Source organism: Platichthys flesus, chromosome 10, assembly GCF_949316205.1.
Source record: "Platichthys flesus chromosome 10, fPlaFle2.1, whole genome shotgun sequence".
Taxonomy (NCBI): domain Eukaryota; kingdom Metazoa; phylum Chordata; class Actinopteri; order Pleuronectiformes; family Pleuronectidae; genus Platichthys; species Platichthys flesus.
The window spans coordinates 24,559,032-24,580,166 of NC_084954.1; the positions used below are offsets into that span (position 1 = coordinate 24,559,032).

General features: G+C 43.6%; 22 non-coding genes across 22 annotated transcripts; all 22 read right to left on the minus strand.

The window, feature by feature from the left end:
* Position 1: 1 nt before the first annotated feature.
* LOC133963172 (U5 spliceosomal RNA) lies at positions 2 to 117 on the minus strand. Its single transcript, XR_009922685.1, has one exon. It is a non-coding gene; the product is annotated as a U5 spliceosomal RNA (small nuclear RNA).
* Positions 118 to 630: 513 nt separating this feature from the next.
* Positions 631 to 822, minus strand: LOC133964236 (U2 spliceosomal RNA). Its single transcript, XR_009923701.1, has one exon. It is a non-coding gene; the product is annotated as a U2 spliceosomal RNA (small nuclear RNA).
* A 177-nt stretch (positions 823 to 999) lies between these two features.
* LOC133963492 (U5 spliceosomal RNA) lies at positions 1,000 to 1,112 on the minus strand. The gene has a single exon (XR_009922991.1). It is a non-coding gene; the product is annotated as a U5 spliceosomal RNA (small nuclear RNA).
* A 513-nt stretch (positions 1,113 to 1,625) lies between these two features.
* LOC133962804 (U2 spliceosomal RNA) lies at positions 1,626 to 1,817 on the minus strand. The gene has a single exon (XR_009922375.1). It is a non-coding gene; the product is annotated as a U2 spliceosomal RNA (small nuclear RNA).
* Positions 1,818 to 1,994: 177 nt separating this feature from the next.
* On the minus strand, positions 1,995 to 2,107 carry LOC133963832 (U5 spliceosomal RNA). The gene has a single exon (XR_009923315.1). It is a non-coding gene; the product is annotated as a U5 spliceosomal RNA (small nuclear RNA).
* A 505-nt stretch (positions 2,108 to 2,612) lies between these two features.
* LOC133964237 (U2 spliceosomal RNA) lies at positions 2,613 to 2,804 on the minus strand. The gene has a single exon (XR_009923702.1). It is a non-coding gene; the product is annotated as a U2 spliceosomal RNA (small nuclear RNA).
* A 176-nt stretch (positions 2,805 to 2,980) lies between these two features.
* On the minus strand, positions 2,981 to 3,093 carry LOC133963493 (U5 spliceosomal RNA). The gene has a single exon (XR_009922992.1). It is a non-coding gene; the product is annotated as a U5 spliceosomal RNA (small nuclear RNA).
* Positions 3,094 to 3,606: 513 nt separating this feature from the next.
* Positions 3,607 to 3,798, minus strand: LOC133964238 (U2 spliceosomal RNA). Its single transcript, XR_009923703.1, has one exon. It is a non-coding gene; the product is annotated as a U2 spliceosomal RNA (small nuclear RNA).
* A 177-nt stretch (positions 3,799 to 3,975) lies between these two features.
* Positions 3,976 to 4,088, minus strand: LOC133963804 (U5 spliceosomal RNA). Its single transcript, XR_009923288.1, has one exon. It is a non-coding gene; the product is annotated as a U5 spliceosomal RNA (small nuclear RNA).
* Positions 4,089 to 4,593: 505 nt separating this feature from the next.
* Positions 4,594 to 4,785, minus strand: LOC133964240 (U2 spliceosomal RNA). The gene has a single exon (XR_009923705.1). It is a non-coding gene; the product is annotated as a U2 spliceosomal RNA (small nuclear RNA).
* Positions 4,786 to 4,962: 177 nt separating this feature from the next.
* Positions 4,963 to 5,075, minus strand: LOC133963495 (U5 spliceosomal RNA). The gene has a single exon (XR_009922994.1). It is a non-coding gene; the product is annotated as a U5 spliceosomal RNA (small nuclear RNA).
* Positions 5,076 to 5,588: 513 nt separating this feature from the next.
* On the minus strand, positions 5,589 to 5,772 carry LOC133963036 (U2 spliceosomal RNA). Its single transcript, XR_009922576.1, has one exon. It is a non-coding gene; the product is annotated as a U2 spliceosomal RNA (small nuclear RNA).
* Positions 5,773 to 10,938: 5,166 nt separating this feature from the next.
* On the minus strand, positions 10,939 to 11,051 carry LOC133963496 (U5 spliceosomal RNA). Its single transcript, XR_009922995.1, has one exon. It is a non-coding gene; the product is annotated as a U5 spliceosomal RNA (small nuclear RNA).
* Positions 11,052 to 11,564: 513 nt separating this feature from the next.
* LOC133962806 (U2 spliceosomal RNA) lies at positions 11,565 to 11,756 on the minus strand. The gene has a single exon (XR_009922377.1). It is a non-coding gene; the product is annotated as a U2 spliceosomal RNA (small nuclear RNA).
* A 177-nt stretch (positions 11,757 to 11,933) lies between these two features.
* Positions 11,934 to 12,046, minus strand: LOC133963497 (U5 spliceosomal RNA). The gene has a single exon (XR_009922996.1). It is a non-coding gene; the product is annotated as a U5 spliceosomal RNA (small nuclear RNA).
* Positions 12,047 to 12,551: 505 nt separating this feature from the next.
* Positions 12,552 to 12,739, minus strand: LOC133963043 (U2 spliceosomal RNA). The gene has a single exon (XR_009922583.1). It is a non-coding gene; the product is annotated as a U2 spliceosomal RNA (small nuclear RNA).
* A 5,167-nt stretch (positions 12,740 to 17,906) lies between these two features.
* On the minus strand, positions 17,907 to 18,019 carry LOC133963498 (U5 spliceosomal RNA). Its single transcript, XR_009922997.1, has one exon. It is a non-coding gene; the product is annotated as a U5 spliceosomal RNA (small nuclear RNA).
* A 513-nt stretch (positions 18,020 to 18,532) lies between these two features.
* Positions 18,533 to 18,724, minus strand: LOC133964241 (U2 spliceosomal RNA). Its single transcript, XR_009923706.1, has one exon. It is a non-coding gene; the product is annotated as a U2 spliceosomal RNA (small nuclear RNA).
* A 177-nt stretch (positions 18,725 to 18,901) lies between these two features.
* Positions 18,902 to 19,014, minus strand: LOC133963805 (U5 spliceosomal RNA). Its single transcript, XR_009923289.1, has one exon. It is a non-coding gene; the product is annotated as a U5 spliceosomal RNA (small nuclear RNA).
* A 513-nt stretch (positions 19,015 to 19,527) lies between these two features.
* On the minus strand, positions 19,528 to 19,719 carry LOC133962613 (U2 spliceosomal RNA). The gene has a single exon (XR_009922195.1). It is a non-coding gene; the product is annotated as a U2 spliceosomal RNA (small nuclear RNA).
* Positions 19,720 to 19,896: 177 nt separating this feature from the next.
* On the minus strand, positions 19,897 to 20,009 carry LOC133963499 (U5 spliceosomal RNA). Its single transcript, XR_009922998.1, has one exon. It is a non-coding gene; the product is annotated as a U5 spliceosomal RNA (small nuclear RNA).
* Positions 20,010 to 20,522: 513 nt separating this feature from the next.
* On the minus strand, positions 20,523 to 20,711 carry LOC133963018 (U2 spliceosomal RNA). The gene has a single exon (XR_009922565.1). It is a non-coding gene; the product is annotated as a U2 spliceosomal RNA (small nuclear RNA).
* Positions 20,712 to 21,135: the final 424 nt, after the last annotated feature.

Consider the following 21,135-nt stretch of genomic DNA (forward strand, 5'->3'; position numbering starts at 1 on the left):
GGCTCAGCCAAACAGCAAAGCCTCCCAAAAATAGATTCAACTCATGTTTGTTCCTCTCCACGGAAGTCTTTAGTAAAAGGCGAAAGACTTGTGCGTTATGAAGAGAAACCAGAGTCAGCATGGCCCTCTGCTCGAGAGCAGCGGTGGAGCCTCTCGGTCTCAGTCACCACCTTCGCGGTGGGCCTCTCTTTGCTTTCCGCATGTCAGATTCTAGTATACAACATTCCCACCACGCCCCCATCTGCCAACACAAATTATACAAGGCTTTATTTGCTCCTGCCCTGACTAGTGATTGGCTTTTAAGCCTTTTTAAGCAATACATCCCTGAACCACTTACATTGGGTCCAAAAGCGGACTCTGCTTTCTCACCAAGTCTCCCAGGAGATGTTGAGTGAAAACACGTTTCAGTTTTTGACAAATGCTTCTGATTCTATTTGGAATCCAGTTGATGCTCATTGTGACCCCGTGCAGAGTCATGCATAATCGCTTCACAAGGCAGTGAGTCATCAGAGCAGTTTTGCACACTTGTCAAACTCTGCCAGGCCATTCCCTCAGTTTCATTGACCCAGTGTAGAATTCACCTTGAAACCTCCACAATTGTTTGAGTGTTTGCTTTTCTACAAGGTAAGAACAGAGTGCACCGTTCCCAGCGGCACTGCAATGCTAGGTCGATGCGTGGAGAGAAGGGAGCAAGCTCCAAATTTCTGCTCCTCTTGCCAAAAATCTGCTTAATATGTAGTCCTCATATAGAGGACATATCAGATATTAAACTGATAAGAACAGATACTACACTTGATCTTAGCCAAAAGGCCGAGAAGCGATAATCCACAAGTGTTGGATGTCCAACCTAACCTCTTGGCACAAATCTCCCTTGCTGTGGTACCCCGTTTGTAGGTGTGCATAACAATGGCTGCTCATCACCTCCGCCCAAGCTCTCCTTTGTGGACACTTGATTGCTGACCTAAACAGCTCTTTGACTTTTCACAATTTCATAAGGCTCAGCCATACAGCAAAGCCTGCCAAAAATAGATTCAACTCATGTTTGTTCCTCTCCACGGAAGTCTTTAGTAAAAGGCGAAAGACTTGTGCGTTATGAAGAGAAACCAGAGTCAGCATGGCCCTCTGCTCGAGAGCAGCGGTGGAGCCTCTCGGTCACAGTCACCACCTTCGCGGTGGGCCTCTCTTTGCTTTCCGCATGTCAGATTCTAGTATACAACATTCCCACCACGCCCCCATCTGCCAACACAAATTATACAAGGCTTTATTTGCTCCTGCCCTGACTAGTGATTGGCTTTTAAGCCTTTTTAAGCAATACATCCCTGAACCACTTACATTGGGTCCAAAAGCGGACTCTGCTTTCTCACCAAGTCTCCCAGGAGATGTTGAGTGAAAACACGTTTCAGTTTTTGACAAATGCTTCTGATTCTATTTGGAATCCAGTTGATGCTCATTGTGACCCCGTGGAGATTCATGCATAATCGCTTCACAAGGCAGTGAGTCATCAGAGCAGTTTTGCACACTTGTCAAACTCTGCAAGGCCATTCCCTCAGTTTCATTGACCCAGTGTAGAATTCACCTTGAAACCTCCACAATTGTTTGAGTGCTTGCTTTTCTACAAGGTAAGAACAGAGTGCACCGTTCCCAGCGGCACTGCAATGCTAGGTCGATGCGTGGAGAGAAGGGAGCAAGCTCCAAATTTCTGCTCCTCTTGCCAAAAATCTGCTTAATATGTAGTCCTCATATAGAGCACATATCAGATATTAAACTGATAAGAACAGATACTACACTTGATCTTAGCCAAAAGGCCGAGAAGCGATAATCCACAAGTGTTGGATGTCCAAGCTAACCTCTTGGCACAAATCTCCCTATTCGTGGTACCCCGTTTGTAGGTGTGCATAACAATGGCTGCTCATCACCTCCGCCCAAGCTCTCCTTTGTGGACACTTGATTTCTGACCTAGACAGCTCTTTGACTTTTCACAATTTCATAAGGCTCAGCCATACAGCAAAGCCTGCCAAAAATAGATTCAACTCATGTTTGTTCCTCTCCACGGAAGTCTTTAGTAAAAGGCGAAAGCCTTGTGCGTTATGAAGAGAAACCAGAGTCAGCATGGCCCTCTGCTCGAGAGCAGCGGTGGAGCCTCTCGGTCACAGTCACCACCTTCGCGGTGGGCCTCTCTTTGCTTTCCGCATGTCAGATTCTAGTATACAACATTCCCACCACGCCCCCATCTGCCAACACAAATTATACAAGGCTTTATTTGCTCCTGCCCTGACTAGTGATTGGCTTTTAAGCCTTTTTAAGCAATACATCCCTGAACCACTTACATTGGGTCCAAAAGCGGACTCTGCTTTCTCACCAAGTCTCCCAGGAGATGTTGAGTGAAAACACGTTTCAGTTTTTGACAAATGCTTCTGATTCTATTTGGAATCCAGTTGATGCTCATTGTGACCCTGTGGAGATTCATGCATAATCGCTTCACAAGGCAGTGAGTCATCAGAGCAGTCTTGCACACTTGTCAAACTCTGCCAGGCCATTCCCTCAGTTTCATTGACCCAGTGTAGAATTCACCTTGAAACCTCCACAATTGTTTGCTTTTCTACAAGGTAAGAACAGAGTGCACCGTTCCCAGCGGCACTGCAATGCTAGGTCGATGCGTGGAGAGAAGGGAGCAAGCTCCAAATTTCTGCTCCTCTTGCCAAAAATCTGCTTAATATGTAGTCCTCATATAGAGGACATATCAGATATTAAACTGATAAGAACAGATACTACACTTGATCTTAGCCAAAAGGCCGAGAAGCGATAATCCACAAGTGTTGGATGTCCAAGCTAACCTCTTGGCACAAATCTCCCTTGCTGTGGTACCCCGTTTGTAGGTGTGCATAACAATGGCTGCTCATCACCTCCGCCCAAGCTCTCCTTTGTGGACACCTGATTGCTGACCTAGACAGCTCTTTGACTTTTCACAATTTCAAAGGCTCAGCCATACAGCAAAGCCTGCCAAAAATAGATTCAACTCATGTTTGTTCCTCTCCACGGAAGTCTTTAGTAAAAGGCGAAAGACTTGTGCGTTATGAAGAGAAACCAGAGTCAGCATGGCCCTCTGCTCGAGAGCAGCGGTGGAGCCTCTCGGTCACAGTCACCACCTTCGCGGTGGGCCTCTCTTTGCTTTCCGCATGTCAGATTCTAGTATACAACATTCCCACCACGCCCCCATCTGCCAACACAAATTATACAAGGCTTTATTTGCTCCTGCCCTGACTAGTGATTGGCTTTTAAGCCTTTTTAAGCAATACATCCTTGAACCACTTACATTGGGTCCAAAAGCGGACTCTGCTTTCTCACCAAGTCTCCCAGGAGATGTTGAGTGAAAACACGTTTCAGTTTTTGACAAATGCTTCTGATTCTATTTGGAATCCAGTTGATGCTCATTGTGACCCCGTGGAGATTCATGCATAATCGCTTCACAAGGCAGTGAGTCATCAGAGCAGTTTTGCACACTTGTCAAACTCTGCAAGGCCATTCCCTCAGTTTCATTGACCCAGTGTAGAATTCACCTTGAAACCTCCACAATTGTTTGAGTGCTTGCTTTTCTACAAGGTAAGAACAGAGTGCACCGTTCCCAGCGGCACTGCAATGCTAGGTCGATGCGTGGAGAGAAGGGAGCAAGCTCCAAATTTCTGCTCCTCTTGCCAAAAATCTGCTTAATATGTAGTCCTCATATAGAGGACATATCAGATATTAAACTGATAAGAACAGATACTACACTTGATCTTAGCCAAAAGGCCGAGAAGCGATAATCCACAAGTGTTGGATGTCCACGCTAACCTCTTGGCACAAATCTCCCTTGCTGTGGTACCCCGTTTGTAGGTGTGCATTACAATGGCTGCTCATCACCTCCGCCCAAGCTCTCCTTTGTGGACACCTGATTGCTGACCTAGACAGCTCTTTGACTTTTCACAATTTCATAAGGCTCAGCCAAACAGCAAAGCCTGCCAAAAATAGATTCAACTCATGTTTGTTCCTCTGCACGGAAGTCTTTAGTAAAAGGCGAAAGACTTGTGCGTTATGAAGAGAAACCAGAGTCAGCATGGCCCTCTGCTCGAGAGCAGCGGTGGAGCCTCTCGGTCACAGTCACCACCTTCGCGGTGGGCCTCTCTTTGCTTTCCGCATGTCAGATTCTAGTATACAACATTCCCACCACGCCCCCATCTGCCAACACAAATTATACAAGGCTTTATTTGCTCCTGCCCTGACTAGTGATTGGCTTTTAAGCCTTTTTAAGCAATACATCCCTGAACCACTTACATTGGGTCCAAAAGCGGACTCTGCTTTCTCACCAAGTCTCCCAGGAGATGTTGAGTGAAAACACGTTTCAGTTTTTGACAAATGCTTCTGATTCTATTTGGAATCCAGTTGATGCTCATTGTGACCCTGTGGAGATTCATGCATAATCGCTTCACAAGGCAGTGAGTCATCAGAGCAGTCTTGCACACTTGTCAAACTCTGCCAGGCCATTCCCTCAGTTTCATTGACCCAGTGTAGAATTCACCTTGAAACCTCCACAATTGTTTGCTTTTCTACAAGGTAAGAACAGAGTGCACCGTTCCCAGCGGCACTGCAATGCTAGGTCGATGCGTGGAGAGAAGGGAGCAAGCTCCAAATTTCTGCTCCTCTTGCCAAAAATCTGCTTAATATGTAGTCCTCATATAGAGGACATATCAGATATTAAACTGATAAGAACAGATACTACACTTGATCTTAGCCAAAAGGCCGAGAAGCGATAATCCACAAGTGTTGGATGTCCAAGCTAACCTCTTGGCACAAATCTCCCTTGCTGTGGTACCCCGTTTGTAGGTGTGCATAACAATGGCTGCTCATCACCTCCGCCCAAGCTCTCCTTTGTGGACACCTGATTGCTGACCTAGACAGCTCTTTGACTTTTCACAATTTCATAAGGCTCAGCCATACAGCAAAGCCTGCCAAAAATAGATTCAACTCATGTTTGTTCCTCTCCACGGAAGTCTTTAGTAAAAGGCGAAAGACTTGTGCGTTATGAAGAGAAACCAGAGTCAGCATGGCCCTCTGCTCGAGAGCAGCGGTGGAGCCTCTCGGTCACAGTCACCACCTTCGCGGTGGGCCTCTCTTTGCTTTCCGCATGTCAGATTCTAGTATACAACATTCCCACCACGCCCCCATCTGCCAACACAAATTATACAAGGCTTTATTTGCTCCTGCCCTGACTAGTGATTGGCTTTTAAGCCTTTTTAAGCAATACATCCTTGAACCACTTACATTGGGTCCAAAAGCGGACTCTGCTTTCTCACCAAGTCTCCCAGGAGATGTTGAGTGAAAACACGTTTCAGTTTTTGACAAATGCTTCTGATTCTATTTGGAATCCAGTTGATGCTCATTGTGACCCCGTGGAGATTCATGCATAATCGCTTCACAAGGCAGTGAGTCATCAGAGCAGTTTTGCACACTTGTCAAACTCTGCCAGGCCATTCCCTCAGTTTCATTGACCCAGTGTAGAATTCACCTTGAAACCTCCACAATTGTTTGAGTGTTTGCTTTTCTACAAGGTAAGAACAGAGTGCACCGTTCCCAGCGGCACTGCAATGCTAGGTCGATGCGTGGAGAGAAGGGAGCAAGCTCCAAATTTCTGCTCCTCTTGCCAAAAATCTGCTTAATATGTAGTCCTCATATAGAGGACATATCAGATATTAAACTGATAAGAACAGATTTTTTTTTTTTTTTTTTTTTGGAATTTTTTTTTTTATTTAATTCACTCATGAGCAGTACAATACTTTACATTACAAAGATCATCATCTCTCCACATCTTAAGACCTCCAGAATTCTATCGGACTAAAAGAAAATAAGAGGAGGTACAATAAAAGACTCTTTCATGAGTTCAGTCTACAGATTGTCAAAAATAATTTTCCATCGATCTTCAATTGAGTCGATGCCCCATTTGCTCGCCTCCAATTTAAGTTTTCGCCGCATAATGTCTTCAATACTGTGTGTAGTGTTTTCTATCGACCACTTTTCCGTCTCATTTATTATACTACCTCTTACCTCCCATAACTTAGCCTTCACAATTGATGTAAGTTCTAAGGCTTTGCACACACCTTTGTCCCCCTCTAAACTAAAATCCATGAACAGAACTTTTTCCCAATTCACCTCTTTTAGAAACCCGAATCTTTGGCCCAATTTCTTCCACAATTGTTTTGCAAAAGGACATTCAAATAATGCATGTTCCACGGTTTCTACCCCATTGCATCCACGTCTTGGGCATATCCTATTTAATGTTAAATCATGATTAAATAGAGTATTCCTCACAGGTAATTTCCTATGAAGCACCAACCAATTAAAATCTCTTAATCTGTTTTCTAGACTCTTGCATTGGGTTCTTCTCCACACGTCACTATGAACATGCAAACCATCTTTAGGGTCAAACTTAGCAATCAACGTTTCATACAGCTTTTTGTGATTAACTACTGAATCTCTTTTCCAACACTCCTTGTATTTCTTTGCCCAACTTACCATTTTTTTATAATGATCTGGCATGACCTCTGCTTTCGGAAAACTGTTTTCCCATTTCGCCACAAGAGGTCTCAGATGGATAGAGAGCCAGAATTTAATCAATGGTTGGCATTTGTGTTCAGGTGGGTTTAACATTATTCTACATGTATTTGAAAAAAACAAAACTTTGAACTTCAAACCTAAATTTGGCATGTCCCTACCACCTCTTTCGACCGGCTGATACATTGTAGCTCTTTTAATGTATTCATACCCTCCCCATATGAACTGAAACAGAGATTTTTGAAGTTTTAAACAAACTAAAGCCGGCATGGGGAAAATATAAGCCACATGAAGTAATGTCGGCAATAAATCAGATTTAATAACCAAAATCTTACCACTAATGGACAGCCTTCTTAATTTCCACATATTTAGTTTTTTCAGCACTTTTCCCAATTTTGTCTCCCAATTAGTTTCTCCATCATTGTTATTTCCAAAGGATATTCCCAGTAAAGTCATTGGCCCCGCACACAGAGAGAACCCTAAAGGGTTATCAACTCTGTCCTTCCACTTTCCAAAGTATTTGATTTGGGATTTTCCTGTATTGACTCTAGAACCAGAAGCAACTGAGAATGTGTCGATGACCTGCATAGCTTCGCGCAGACAGAAATCATCTTTTAAATACAGTACAGTGTCATCTGCATACTGGGATATGGTCAAGGATTCACCACCAGGCAGCTGTATACCCTTGATGTTAACATTTTTCCTGATTGCACATGCCAGCGTTTCAATGAATAGCACATACAAGGGGGCTGATGCTGGACATCCCTGTCTGACCCCTCTGGTTTGTTTAAAGAATTCACCAAGGTTGCCATTAACATTAACACTGCTTCCGACTTCTGTGTATAAAATCCTCAACCAACTCCTGAATCTAGCACCGAAGCCAAATTTCTTTAGTGTCCTAAACAAAAAATTGTGATCAACTCTGTCAAAGGCTTTTTCCTGGTCAAGACTGAGGACAATTAGTGGTATATTTCTGTCCTGAGAATAAGATAGTATATCTCTATGCATTTGTAAATTCCAGTTTAGTTGCCTGCCAGGTACTGCACATGTCTGATCTGAGCCGATGATTAAGGGTAGAGCTGACACCAAACGGTTTGTCAAAACCTTACTAAAAATCTTATAATCTGTACAAAGCATTGTTAGAGGCCTGTAGTTTGATATTTTGTTGACATCACCTTTTTTAAACAGCAGGGATATCACCCCTTTTCTCATGGATTCCCCCATAATCCCAGATGTACATATATAAGTGAACAACTCTAACAGCCATGACCCAATGTCTTCCCAAAATATTATATAAAATTCTTTTGTGATCCCATCTATTCCTGGCACCTTGCCCTTTTTCAAAGACATGGTTGCCCTCAGGATTTCTTCTAAAGTAAAATCTTTATCTAGCTCTGTTCTCAGATCTTCAGGTATGAATCTGTCTATATTGTCTAACAATGTTGCACCTTTCATGTAGTCAACCTTTTCTGCTTTAAAAAACGTAGAAAAATGATTAGAGATAACTTGAGCAATCCCATCAGGATCGTTAATCTCCTCACCTGTTTCATTTAAAACGGAAACTATGCTCCTCCTCTTTGCCTGTGCTTTGGACTGTCTAAAGAAGTAGGGAGAACACTTTTCGTCACTCTCCCACTTCTCTCTAAGACACCGGAATTTATAGGCCTCTGCTCTGTTGTGAAAAAATAACCTCTGTTTATCTTGCAAATGTTTCAGCAAGTCCTTATCAATTTGTCCACCTGCATTTCTCTGTTCCATTAATTTATTTATGGCTTTTTGCAGTCGGTAGTATAATTTAAATTCCTCTTTCCTTGATTCTTTTGAGTAATTCTGTGTGTAGTATCTAATACGCAGCTTTGTGCTTTCCCACCATTCACAGACATTTTCATAAAATACTCTCATATGAAAGCAATCTTTTAGAAAACACTTTAATGCTACCCTAAACTGCTGGAGCTCTAGAATATTGTTGTTTAATTTCCAATACCCTTTACCATTTTTGATCATCATTGAGGTTAGTTTTACTGAGAGCATGTTGTGATCTGTGTAAAAAACTGGTGATACTTTCGCCCCTGTCACCTGAAATTCTACCGGACAAAATATATAGTCTATCCTACTCTTCGCCCCTCTACTATTTGACCATGTGAAGCCAAGATCGTCTGGGTTAGCTTTTTTATATGAATCCACCAAATTATACTTTGTAACAATATTTATTAAACTGGCCTCGGCCTTGCTGCCCTCACTTTGGGAATTGAAGTCTCCTCCAATTACCACATGGCGGTTGGTCATGAAAGCAGTGTCAAGACTAAGAAAAAGCTCCCTTCTCTCCTTTGGAGAAGAGTGGGCATATATGTTAATAACTCTTAACCCCTTTCCCTTCCAGTCAATATCTGTTACCAAAACCCTCCCCTGTACCACTGAAAAACTGCCAACCACTTGGACTTCATTATTCCCACATAGTGTTCCCACCCCAGATGAATGGACCCCCCCAATGCTCCACCTAGATTCACCTTTGGTCCACTCTTTTGAGAATAGGTTCACGTCGTCTTCATTTTTCAAGTGGACCTCTTGCAAAAGGCATAAAGAAAAGTTGATTGAACATAAATGAGAAAAGACCACTTCCCTTTTGGCCTTGTTCCTCAAACCTCTAACATTTATGGAAACTATATGTAATGAGGACATTCTGGTAAATGAGGAATGAGACAAAAAACAAAACAAACAAACAAACCATCAAAGACGAGACACTGTGTTTTCTCTAATTTTCAACTTCACAGTCAAATTCAATGCCTTCCCTATGTGTCTTTTCCTCGGGCACCGCGTGCCCTGAGTTGGGGGTATTACCCGCTGGAAGCAATGAGCATTGCTCTGAAACCAAATCCCTGTCAGAGTTGTTCGGAGCCAGGGACTCCACCAGGACACACCCGGACGGGGGCATGCTGCCGTCAGAGTCTGTCACCTCAGTCTGCACTGGAATTTGTCCATGTTCTCCACCCTCCAGCCCATCCACCCTGGCAGCAGCCTTCACATCCTGATCGCTGTTCACCTGCAGCCCCTCCATCTCCCCTTCCTCCTGCGACTCCTCCACAACCTCAGAAAGAACACTGAACACGCTATCCACTCCCAGGGGCACAGCGCTTGTCTCGATCCTCCTTTTTTTCCCCTTGCCTCCCCTGCTTTCCACTGTGGTCCACTCAGGAACAGGTTGGCTCTCCTCTGAGGTTGTAGTCTCCTCCCCCTTCTTCTTCTCTGGGGGAGGTGCTCGTTCAGGTGGATCAACCACATTTGCCTCAATCTCATTGTCCACAAACATTTGATCAATTACCTCGTTAATTGCTCTCAGGGAGGAGGCATCAGGATCTTCGCACATTGGTCGCCTTACAATGCTTGCATAGGAGGAGCGGACCTCAGGGCAGTGCTTAAATAAATGACCTTCAGACCCACAAAGATTGCATTTTCTGGAACGGTCACAAGTCCCCATTTTGTGTCCTAGACCCTTGCAATTTCTGCACCTCACCTGCGTGCAGGATTCTGCCGTGTGACCAAAGTCTGTGCATTTTCTGCAGTAAATAGGCTGGCCCGAGTAGTACAGATATCCTCTATTTGTGCCTATGGTGAAGGAGGCAGGGGGGTGGTGGTAGCCATCGTGACCATCTGGGTCATCCTTCAGCCGCACACGACATTGTCTTTTTCCAGTCCAAACGTCAAGAGAGTCCCTGATTTCCCTCATGCTCGAAATCACTGTCACATGCTTAGAAAGGAAGTATCTGGTTGCTTCTTCAGTTACCCAGGGATTATAGTTATGAATTGTGATAACACGCTCACCAGTTCGGCAAAGGCTTTGAATCTGGTACTCCCTCAGTGGTCCATCAGCCAAACGATCAGCCAACCTTTTCGTTTCCTCCATCTTGGTGAGATTATAGAACGTAACATCAAAAAAACGGTCGGTGGCATTTCTCTGCAAGCAGAGGAGGTCATCTATCTTGAGGGACAAGGCTCCAAAAAGAATATTAACTCCAAATTCTCTCCTATCCAAAAAAACTTCAGTACTCTTCCAAATGAATCTCAAAGTATTTTTCAGCACGGGAAGTCCCTGCTGTGAAACTGTTGCTGACGTCATTATGACAATCCACGTCCGCAAACCCTTCTCACCTGGCTAGATCTTAGCCAAAAGGCCGAGAAGCGATAATCCACAAGTGTTGGATGTCCAAGCTAACCTCTTGGCACAAATCTCCCTTGCTGTGGTACCCCGTTTGTAGGTGTGCATAACAATGGCTGCTCATCACCTCCGCCCAAGCTCTCCTTTGTGGACACTTGATTGCTGTCCAGCAGCTCTTTGACTTTTCACAATTTCATAAGGCTCAGCCATACAGCAAAGCCTGCCAAAAATAGATTCAACTCATGTTTGTTCCTCTCCACGGAAGTCTTTAGTAAAAGGCGAAAGACTTGTGCGTTATGAAGAGAAACCAGAGTCAGCATGGCCCTCTGCTCGAGAGCAGCGGTGGAGCCTCTCGGTCACAGTCACCACCTTCGCGGTGGGCCTCTCTTTGCTTTCCGCATGTCAGATTCTAGTATACAACATTCCCACCACGCCCCCATCTGCCAACACAAATTATACAAGGCTTTATTTGCTCCTGCCCTGACTAGTGATTGGCTTTTAAGCCTTTTTAAGCAATACATCCCTGAACCACTTACATTGGGTCCAAAAGCGGACTCTGCTTTCTCACCAAGTCTCGCAGGAGATGTTGAGTGAAAACACGTTTCAGTTTTTGACAAATGCTTCTGATTCTATTTGGAATCCAGTTGATGCTCATTGTGACCCCGTGGAGATTCATGCATAATCGCTTCACAAGGCAGTGAGTCATCAGAGCAGTTTTGCACACTTGTCAAACTCTGCAAGGCCATTCCCTCAGTTTCATTGACCCAGTGTAGAATTCACCTTGAAACCTCCACAATTGTTTGAGTGCTTGCTTTTCTACAAGGTAAGAACAGAGTGCACCGTTCCCAGCGGCACTGCAATGCTAGGTCGATGCGTGGAGAGAAGGGAGCAAGCTCCAAATTTCTGCTCCTCTTGCCAAAAATCTGCTTAATATGTAGTCCTCATATAGAGCACATATCAGATATTAAACTGATAAGAACAGATACTACACTTGATCTTAGCCAAAAGGCCGAGAAGCGATAATCCACAAGTGTTGGATGTCCAAGCTAACCTCTTGGCACAAATCTCCCTTGCTGTGGTACCCCGTTTGTAGGTGTGCATAACAATGGCTGCTCATCACCTCCGCCCAAGCTCTCCTTTGTGGACACTTGATTGCTGACCTAGACAGCTCTTTGACTTTTCACAATTTCATAAGGCTCAGCCATACAGCAAAGCCTGCCAAAAATAGATTCAACTCATGTTTGTTCCTCTCCACGGAAGTCTTTAGTAAAAGGCGAAAGACTTGTGCGTTATGAAGAGAAACCAGAGTCAGCATGGCCCTCTGCTCGAGAGCAGCGGTGGAGCCTCTCGGTCACAGTCACCACCTTCGCGGTGGGCCTCTCTTTGCTTTCCGCATGTCAGATTCTAGTATACAACATTCCCACCACGCCCCCATCTGCCAACACAAATTATACAAGGCTTTATTTGCTCCTGCCCTGACTAGTGATTGGCTTTTAAGCCTTTTTAAGCAATACATCCCTGAACCACTTACATTGGGTCCAAAAGCGGACTCTGCTTTCTCACCAAGTCTCCCAGGAGATGTTGAGTGAAAACACGTTTCAGTTTTTGACAAATGCTTCTGATTCTATTTGGAATCCAGTTGATGCTCATTGTGACCCTGTGGAGATTCATGCATAATCGCTTCACAAGGCAGTGAGTCATCAGAGCAGTCTTGCACACTTGTCAAACTCTGCCAGGCCATTCCCTCAGTTTCATTGACCCAGTGTAGAATTCACCTTGAAACCTCCACAATTGTTTGCTTTTCTACAAGGTAAGAACAGAGTGCACCGTTCCCAGCGGCACTGCAATGCTAGGTCGATGCGTGGAGAGAAGGGAGCAAGCTCCAAATTTCTGCTCCTCTTGCCAAAAATCTGCTTAATATGTAGTCCTCATATAGAGGACATATCAGATATTAAACTGATAAGAACAGATTTTTTTTTTTTTTTTTTTTTTTTTGGAATTTTTTTTTTATTTAATTCACTCATGAGCAGTACAATACTTTACATTACAAAGATCATCATCTCTCCACATCTTAAGACCTCCAGAATTCTATCGGACTAAAAGAAAATAAGAGGAGGTACAATAAAAGACTCTTTCATGAGTTCAGTCTACAGATTGTCAAAAATAATTTTCCATCGATCTTTAATTGAGTCGATGCCCCATTTGCTCGCCTCCAATTTAAGTTTTCGCCGCATAATGTCTTCAATACTGTGTGTAGTGTTTTCTATCGACCACTTTTCCGTCTCATTTATTATACTACCTCTTACCTCCCATAACTTAGCCTTCACAATTGATGTAAGTTCTAAGGCTTTGCACACACCTTTGTCCCCCTCTAAACTAAAATCCATGAACAGAACTTTTTCCCAATTCACCTCTTTTAGAAACCCGAATCTTTGGCCCAATTTCTTCCACAATTGTTTTGCAAAAGGACATTCAAATAATGCATGTTCCACGGTTTCTACCCCATTGCATCCACGTCTTGGGCATATCCTATTTAATGTTAAATCATGATTAAATAGAGTATTCCTCACAGGTAATTTCCTATGAAGCACCAACCAATTAAAATCTCTTAATCTGTTTTCTAGACTCTTGCATTGGGTTCTTCTCCACACGTCACTATGAACATGCAAACCATCTTTAGGGTCAAACTTAGCAATCAACGTTTCATACAGCTTTTTGTGATTAACTACTGAATCTCTTTTCCAACACTCCTTGTATTTCTTTGCCCAACTTATCATTTTTTTATAATGATCTGGCATGACCTCTGCTTTCGGAAAACTGTTTTCCCATTTCGCCACAAGAGGTCTCAGATGGATAGAGAGCCAGAATTTAATCAATGGTTGGCATTTGTGTTCAGGTGGGTTTAACATTATTCTACATGTATTTGAAAAAAACAAAACTTTGAACTTCAAACCTAAATTTGGCATGTCCCTACCACCTCTTTCGACCGGCTGATACATTGTAGCTCTTTTAATGTATTCATACCCTCCCCATATGAACTGAAACAGAGATTTTTGAAGTTTTAAACAAACTAAAGCCGGCATGGGGAAAATATAAGCCACATGAAGTAATGTCGGCAATAAATCAGATTTAATAACCAAAATCTTACCACTAATGGACAGCCTTCTTAATTTCCACATATTTAGTTTTTTCAGCACTTTTCCCAATTTTGTCTCCCAATTAGTTTCTCCATCATTGTTATTTCCAAAGGATATTCCCAGTAAAGTCATTGGCCCCGCACACAGAGAGAACCCTAAAGGGTTATCAACTCTGTCCTTCCACTTTCCAAAGTATTTGATTTGGGATTTTCCTGTATTGACTCTAGAACCAGAAGCAACTGAGAATGTGTCGATGACCTGCATAGCTTCGCGCAGACAGAAATCATCTTTTAAATACAGTACAGTGTCATCTGCATACTGGGATATGGTCAAGGATTCACCACCAGGCAGCTGTATACCCTTGATGTTAACATTTTTCCTGATTGCACATGCCAGCGTTTCAATGAATAGCACATACAAGGGGGCTGATGCTGGACATCCCTGTCTGACCCCTCTGGTTTGTTTAAAGAATTCACCAAGGTTGCCATTAACATTAACACTGCTTCCGACTTCTGTGTATAAAATCCTCAACCAACTCCTGAATCTAGCACCGAAGCCAAATTTCTTTAGTGTCCTAAACAAAAAATTGTGATCAACTCTGTCAAAGGCTTTTTCCTGGTCAAGACTGAGGACAATTAGTGGTATATTTCTGTCCTGAGAATAAGATAGTATATCTCTATGCATTTGTAAATTCCAGTTTAGTTGCCTGCCAGGTACTGCACATGTCTGATCTGAGCCGATGATTAAGGGTAGAGCTGACACCAAACGGTTTGTCAAAACCTTACTAAAAATCTTATAATCTGTACAAAGCATTGTTAGAGGCCTGTAGTTTGATATTTTGTTGACATCACCTTTTTTAAACAGCAGGGATATCACCCCTTTTCTCATGGATTCCCCCATAATCCCAGATGTACATATATAAGTGAACAACTCTAACAGCCATGACCCAATGTCTTCCCAAAATATTATATAAAATTCTTTTGTGATCCCATCTATTCCTGGCACCTTGCCCTTTTTCAAAGACATGGTTGCCCTCAGGATTTCTTCTAAAGTAAAATCTTTATCTAGCTCTGTTCTCAGATCTTCAGGTATGAATCTGTCTATATTGTCTAACAATGTTGCACCTTTCATGTAGTCAACCTTTTCTGCTTTAAAAAACGTAGAAAAATGATTAGAGATAACTTGAGCAATCCCATCAGGATCGTTAATCTCCTCACCTGTTTCATTTAAAACGGAAACTATGCTCCTCCTCTTTGCCTGTGCTTTGGACTGTCTAAAGAAGTAGGGAGAACACTTTTCGTCACTCTCCCACTTCTCTCTAAGACACCGGAATTTATAGGCCTCTGCTCTGTTGTGAAAAAATAACCTCTGTTTATCTTGCAAATGTTTCAGCAAGTCCTTATCAATTTGTCCACCTGCATTTCTCTGTTCCATTAATTTATTTATGGCTTTTTGCAGTCGGTAGTATAATTTAAATTCCTCTTTCCTTGATTCTTTTGAGTAATTCTGTGTGTAGTATCTAATACGCAGCTTTGTGCTTTCCCACCATTCACAGACATTTTCATAAAATACTCTCATATGAAAGCAATCTTTTAGAAAACACTTTAATGCTACCCTAAACTGCTGGAGCTCTAGAATATTGTTGTTTAATTTCCAATACCCTTTACCATTTTTGATCATCATTGAGGTTAGTTTTACTGAGAGCATGTTGTGATCTGTGTAAAAAACTGGTGATACTTTCGCCCCTGTCACCTGAAATTCTACCGGACAAAATATATAGTCTATCCTACTCTTCGCCCCTCTACTATTTGACCATGTGAAGCCAAGATCGTCTGGGTTAGCTTTTTTATATGAATCCACCAAATTATACTTTGTAACAATATTTATTAAACTGGCCTCGGCCTTGCTGCCCTCACTTTGGGAATTGAAGTCTCCTCCAATTACCACATGGCGGTTGGTCATGAAAGCAGTGTCAAGACTAAGAAAAAGCTCCCTTCTCTCCTTTGGAGAAGAGTGGGCATATATGTTAATAACTCTTAACCCCTTTCCCTTCCAGTCAATATCTGTTACCAAAACCCTCCCCTGTACCACTGAAAAACTGCCAACCACTTGGACTTCATTATTCCCACATAGTGTTCCCACCCCAGATGAATGGACCCCCCCAATGCTCCACCTAGATTCACCTTTGGTCCACTCTTTTGAGAATAGGTTCACGTCGTCTTCATTTTTCAAGTGGACCTCTTGCAAAAGGCATAAAGAAAAGTTGATTGAACATAAATGAGAAAAGACCACTTCCCTTTTGGCCTTGTTCCTCAAACCTCTAACATTTATGGAAACTATATGTAATGAGGACATTCTGGTAAATGAGGAATGAGACAAAAAACAAAACAAACAAACAAACCATCAAAGACGAGACACTGTGTTTTCTCTAATTTTCAACTTCACAGTCAAATTCAATGCCTTCCCTATGTGTCTTTTCCTCGGGCACCGCGTGCCCTGAGTTGGGGGTATTACCCTCTGGAAGCAATGAGCATTGCTCTGAAACCAAATCCCTGTCAGAGTTGTTCGGAGCCAGGGACTCCACCAGGACACACCCGGACGGGGGCATGCTGCCGTCAGAGTCTGTCACCTTAGTCTGCACTGGAATTTGTCCATGTTCTCCACCCTCCAGCCCATCCACCCTGGCAGCAGCCTTCACATCCTGATCGCTGTTCACCTGCAGCCCCTCCATCTCCCCTTCCTCCTGCGACTCCTCCACAACCTCAGAAAGAACACTGAACACGCTATCCACTCCCAGGGGCACAGCGCTTGTCTCGATCCTCCTTTTTTTCCCCTTGCCTCCCCTGCTTTCCACTGTGGTCCACTCAGGAACAGGTTGGCTCTCCTCTGAGGTTGTAGTCTCCTCCCCCTTCTTCTTCTCTGGGGGAGGTGCTCGTTCAGGTGGATCAACCACATTTGCCTCAATCTCATTGTCCACAAACATTTGATCAATTACCTCGTTAATTGCTCTCAGGGAGGAGGCATCAGGATCTTCGCACATTGGTCGCCTTACAATGCTTGCATAGGAGGAGCGGACCTCAGGGCAGTGCTTAAATAAATGTCCTTCAGACCCACAAAGATTGCATTTTCTGGAACGGTCACAAGTCCCCATTTTGTGTCCTAGACCCTTGCAATTTCTGCACCTCACCTGCGTGCAGGATTCTGCCGTGTGACCAAAGTCTGTGCATTTTCTGCAGTAAATAGGCTGGCCCGAGTAGTACAGATATCCTCTATTTGTGCCTATGGTGAAGGAGGCAGGGGGGTGGTGGTAGCCATCGTGACCATCTGGGTCATCCTTCAGCCGCACACGACATTGTCTTTTTCCAGTCCAAACGTCAAGAGAGTCCCTGATTTCCCTCATGCTCGAAATCACTGTCACATGCTTAGAAAGGAAGTATCTGGTTGCTTCTTCAGTTACCCAGGGATTATAGTTATGAATTGTGATAACACGCTCACCAGTTCGGCAAAGGCTTTGAATCTGGTACTCCCTCAGTGGTCCATCAGCCAAACGATCAGCCAACCTTTTCGTTTCCTCCATCTTGGTGAGATTATAGAACGTAACATCAAAAAAACGGTCGGTGGCATTTCTCTGCAAGCAGAGGAGGTCATCTATCTTGAGGGACAAGGCTCCAAAAAGAATATTAACTCCAAATTCTCTCCTATCCAAAAAAACTTCAGTACTCTTCCAAATGAATCTCAAAGTATTTTTCAGCACGGGAAGTCCCTGCTGTGAAACTGTTGCTGACGTCATTATGACAATCCACGTCCGCAAACCCTTCTCACCTGGCTAGATCTTAGCCAAAAGGCCGAGAAGCGATAACCCACAAGTGTTGGATGTCCAACCTAACCTCTTGGCACAAATCTCCCTTGCTGTGGTACCCCGTTTGTAGGTGTGCATAACAATGGCTGCTCATCACCTCCGCCCAAGCTCTCCTTTGTGGACACCTGATTGCTGACCTAGACAGCTCTTTGACTTTTCACAATTTCATAAGGCTCAGCCATACAGCAAAGCCTGCCAAAAATAGATTCAACTCATGTTTGTTCCTCTCCACGGAAGTCTTTAGTAAAAGGCGAAAGACTTGTGCGTTATGAAGAGAAACCAGAGTCAGCATGGCCCTCTGCTCGAGAGCAGCGGTGGAGCCTCTCGGTCACAGTCACCACCTTCGCGGTGGGCCTCTCTTTGCTTTCCGCATGTCAGATTCTAGTATACAACATTCCCACCACGCCCCCATCTGCCAACACAAATTATACAAGGCTTTATTTGCTCCTGCCCTGACTAGTGATTGGCTTTTAAGCCTTTTTAAGCAATACATCCTTGAACCACTTACATTGGGTCCAAAAGCGGACTCTGCTTTCTCACCAAGTCTCCCAGGAGATGTTGAGTGAAAACACGTTTCAGTTTTTGACAAATGCTTCTGATTCTATTTGGAATCCAGTTGATGCTCATTGTGACCCCGTGGAGATTCATGCATAATCGCTTCACAAGGCAGTGAGTCATCAGAGCAGTTTTGCACACTTGTCAAACTCTGCCAGGCCATTCCCTCAGTTTCATTGACCCAGTGTAGAATTCACCTTGAAACCTCCACAATTGTTTGAGTGCTTGCTTTTCTACAAGGTAAGAACAGAGTGCACCGTTCCCAGCGGCACTGCAATGCTAGGTCGATGCGTGGAGAGAAGGGAGCAAGCTCCAAATTTCTGCTCCTCTTGCCAAAAATCTGCTTAATATGTAGTCCTCATATAGAGGACATATCAGATATTAAACTGATAAGAACAGATACTACACTTGATCTTAGCCAAAAGGCCGAGAAGCGATAATCCACAAGTGTTGGATGTCCACGCTAACCTCTTGGCACAAATCTCCCTTGCTGTGGTACCCCGTTTGTAGGTGTGCATTACAATGGCTGCTCATCACCTCCGCCCAAGCTCTCCTTTGTGGACACCTGATTGCTGACCTAGACAGCTCTTTGACTTTTCACAATTTCATAAGGCTCAGCCAAACAGCAAAGCCTGCCAAAAATAGATTCAACTCATGTTTGTTCCTCTGCACGGAAGTCTTTAGTAAAAGGCGAAAGACTTGTGCGTTATGAAGAGAAACCAGAGTCAGCATGGCCCTCTGGTCGAGAGCAGCGGTGGAGCCTCTCGGTCACAGTCACCACCTTCGCGGTGGGCCTCTCTTTGCTTTCCGCATGTCAGATTCTAGTATACAACATTCCCACCACGCCCCCATCTGCCAACACAAATTATACAAGGCTTTATTTGCTCCTGCCCTGACTAGTGATTGGCTTTTAAGCCTTTTTAAGCAATACATCCCTGAACCACTTACATTGGGTCCAAAAGCGGACTCTGCTTTCTCACCAAGTCTCCCAGGAGATGTTGAGTGAAAACACGTTTCAGTTTTTGACAAATGCTTCTGATTCTATTTGGAATCCAGTTGATGCTCATTGTGACCCCGTGGAGATTCATGCATAATCGCTTCACAAGGCAGTGAGTCATCAGAGCAGTTTTGCACACTTGTCAAACTCTGCCAGGCCATTCCCTCAGTTTCATTGACCCATTGTAGAATTCACCTTGAAACCTCCACAATTGTTTGAGTGTTTGCTTTTCTACAAGGTAAGAACAGAGTGCACCGTTCCCAGCGGCACTGCAATGCTAGGTCGATGCGTGGAGAGAAGGGAGCAAGCTCCAAATTTCTGCTCCTCTTGCCAAAAATCTGCTTAATATGTGGTCCTCATATAGAGGACATATCAGATATTAAACTGATAAGAACAGATACTACACTTGATCTTAGCCAAAAGGCCGAGAAGCGATAACCCACAAGTGTTGGATGTCCAACCTAACCTCTTGGCACAAATCTCCCTTGCTGTGGTACCCCGTTTGTAGGTGTGCATAACAATGGCTGCTCATCACCTCCGCCCAAGCTCTCCTTTGTGGACACTTGATTGCTGACCTAAACAGCTCTTTGACTTTTCACAATTTCATAAGGCTCAGCCATACAGCAAAGCCTGCCAAAAATAGATTCAACTCATGTTTGTTCCTCTCCACGGAAGTCTTTAGTAAAAGGCGAAAGACTTGTGCGTTATGAAGAGAAACCAGAGTCAGCATGGCCGTCTGCTCGAGAGCAGCGGTGGAGCCTCTCGGTCACAGTCACCACCTTCGCGGTGGGCCTCTCTTTGCTTTCCGCATGTCAGATTCTAGTATACAACATTCCCACCACGCCCCCATCTGCCAACACAAATTATACAAGGCTTTATTTGCTCCTGCCCTGACTAGTGATTGGCTTTTAAGCCTTTTTAAGCAATACATCCTTGAACCACTTACATTGGGTCCAAAAGCGGACTCTGCTTTCTCACCAAGTCTCCCAGGAGATGTTGAGTGAAAACACGTTTCAGTTTTTGACAAATGCTTCTGATTCTATTTGGAATCCAGTTGATGCTCATTGTGACCCCGTGGAGATTCATGCATAATCGCTTCACAAGGCAGTGAGTCATCAGAGCAGTTTTGCACACTTGTCAAACTCTGCCAGGCCATTCCCTCAGTTTCATTGACCCAGTGTAGAATTCACCTTGAAACCTCCACAATTGTTTGAGTGTTTGCTTTTCTACAAGGTAAGAACAGAGTGCACCGTTCCCAGCGGCACTGCAATGCTAGGTCGATGCGTGGAGAGAAGGGAGCAAGCTCCAAATTTCTGCTCCTCTTGCCAAAAATCTGCTTAATATGTAGTCCTCATATAGAGGACATATCAGATATTAAACTGATAAGAACAGATTTTTTTTTTTTTTTTTTTTTTTTTTTTGGAATATTTTTTTATTTAATTCACTCATGAGCAGTACAATACTTTACATTACAGAGATCATCATCTCTCCACACCTTAAGACCTCCAGAATTCTATCGGACTAAAAGAAAATAAGAGGAGGTACAATAAAAGACTCTTTCATGAGTTCAGTCTACAGATTGTCAAAAATAATTTTCCATCGATCTTTAATTGAGTCGATGCCCCATTTGCTCGCCTCCAATTTAAGTTTTCGCCGCATAATGTCTTCAATACTGTGTGTAGTGTTTTCTATCGACCACTTTTCCGTCTCATTTATTATACTACCTCTTACCTCCCATAACTTAGCCTTCACAATTGATGTAAGTTCTAAGGCTTTGCACACACCTTTGTCCCCCTCTAAACTAAAATCCATGAACAGAACTTTTTCCCAGTTCACCTCTTTTAGAAAACCG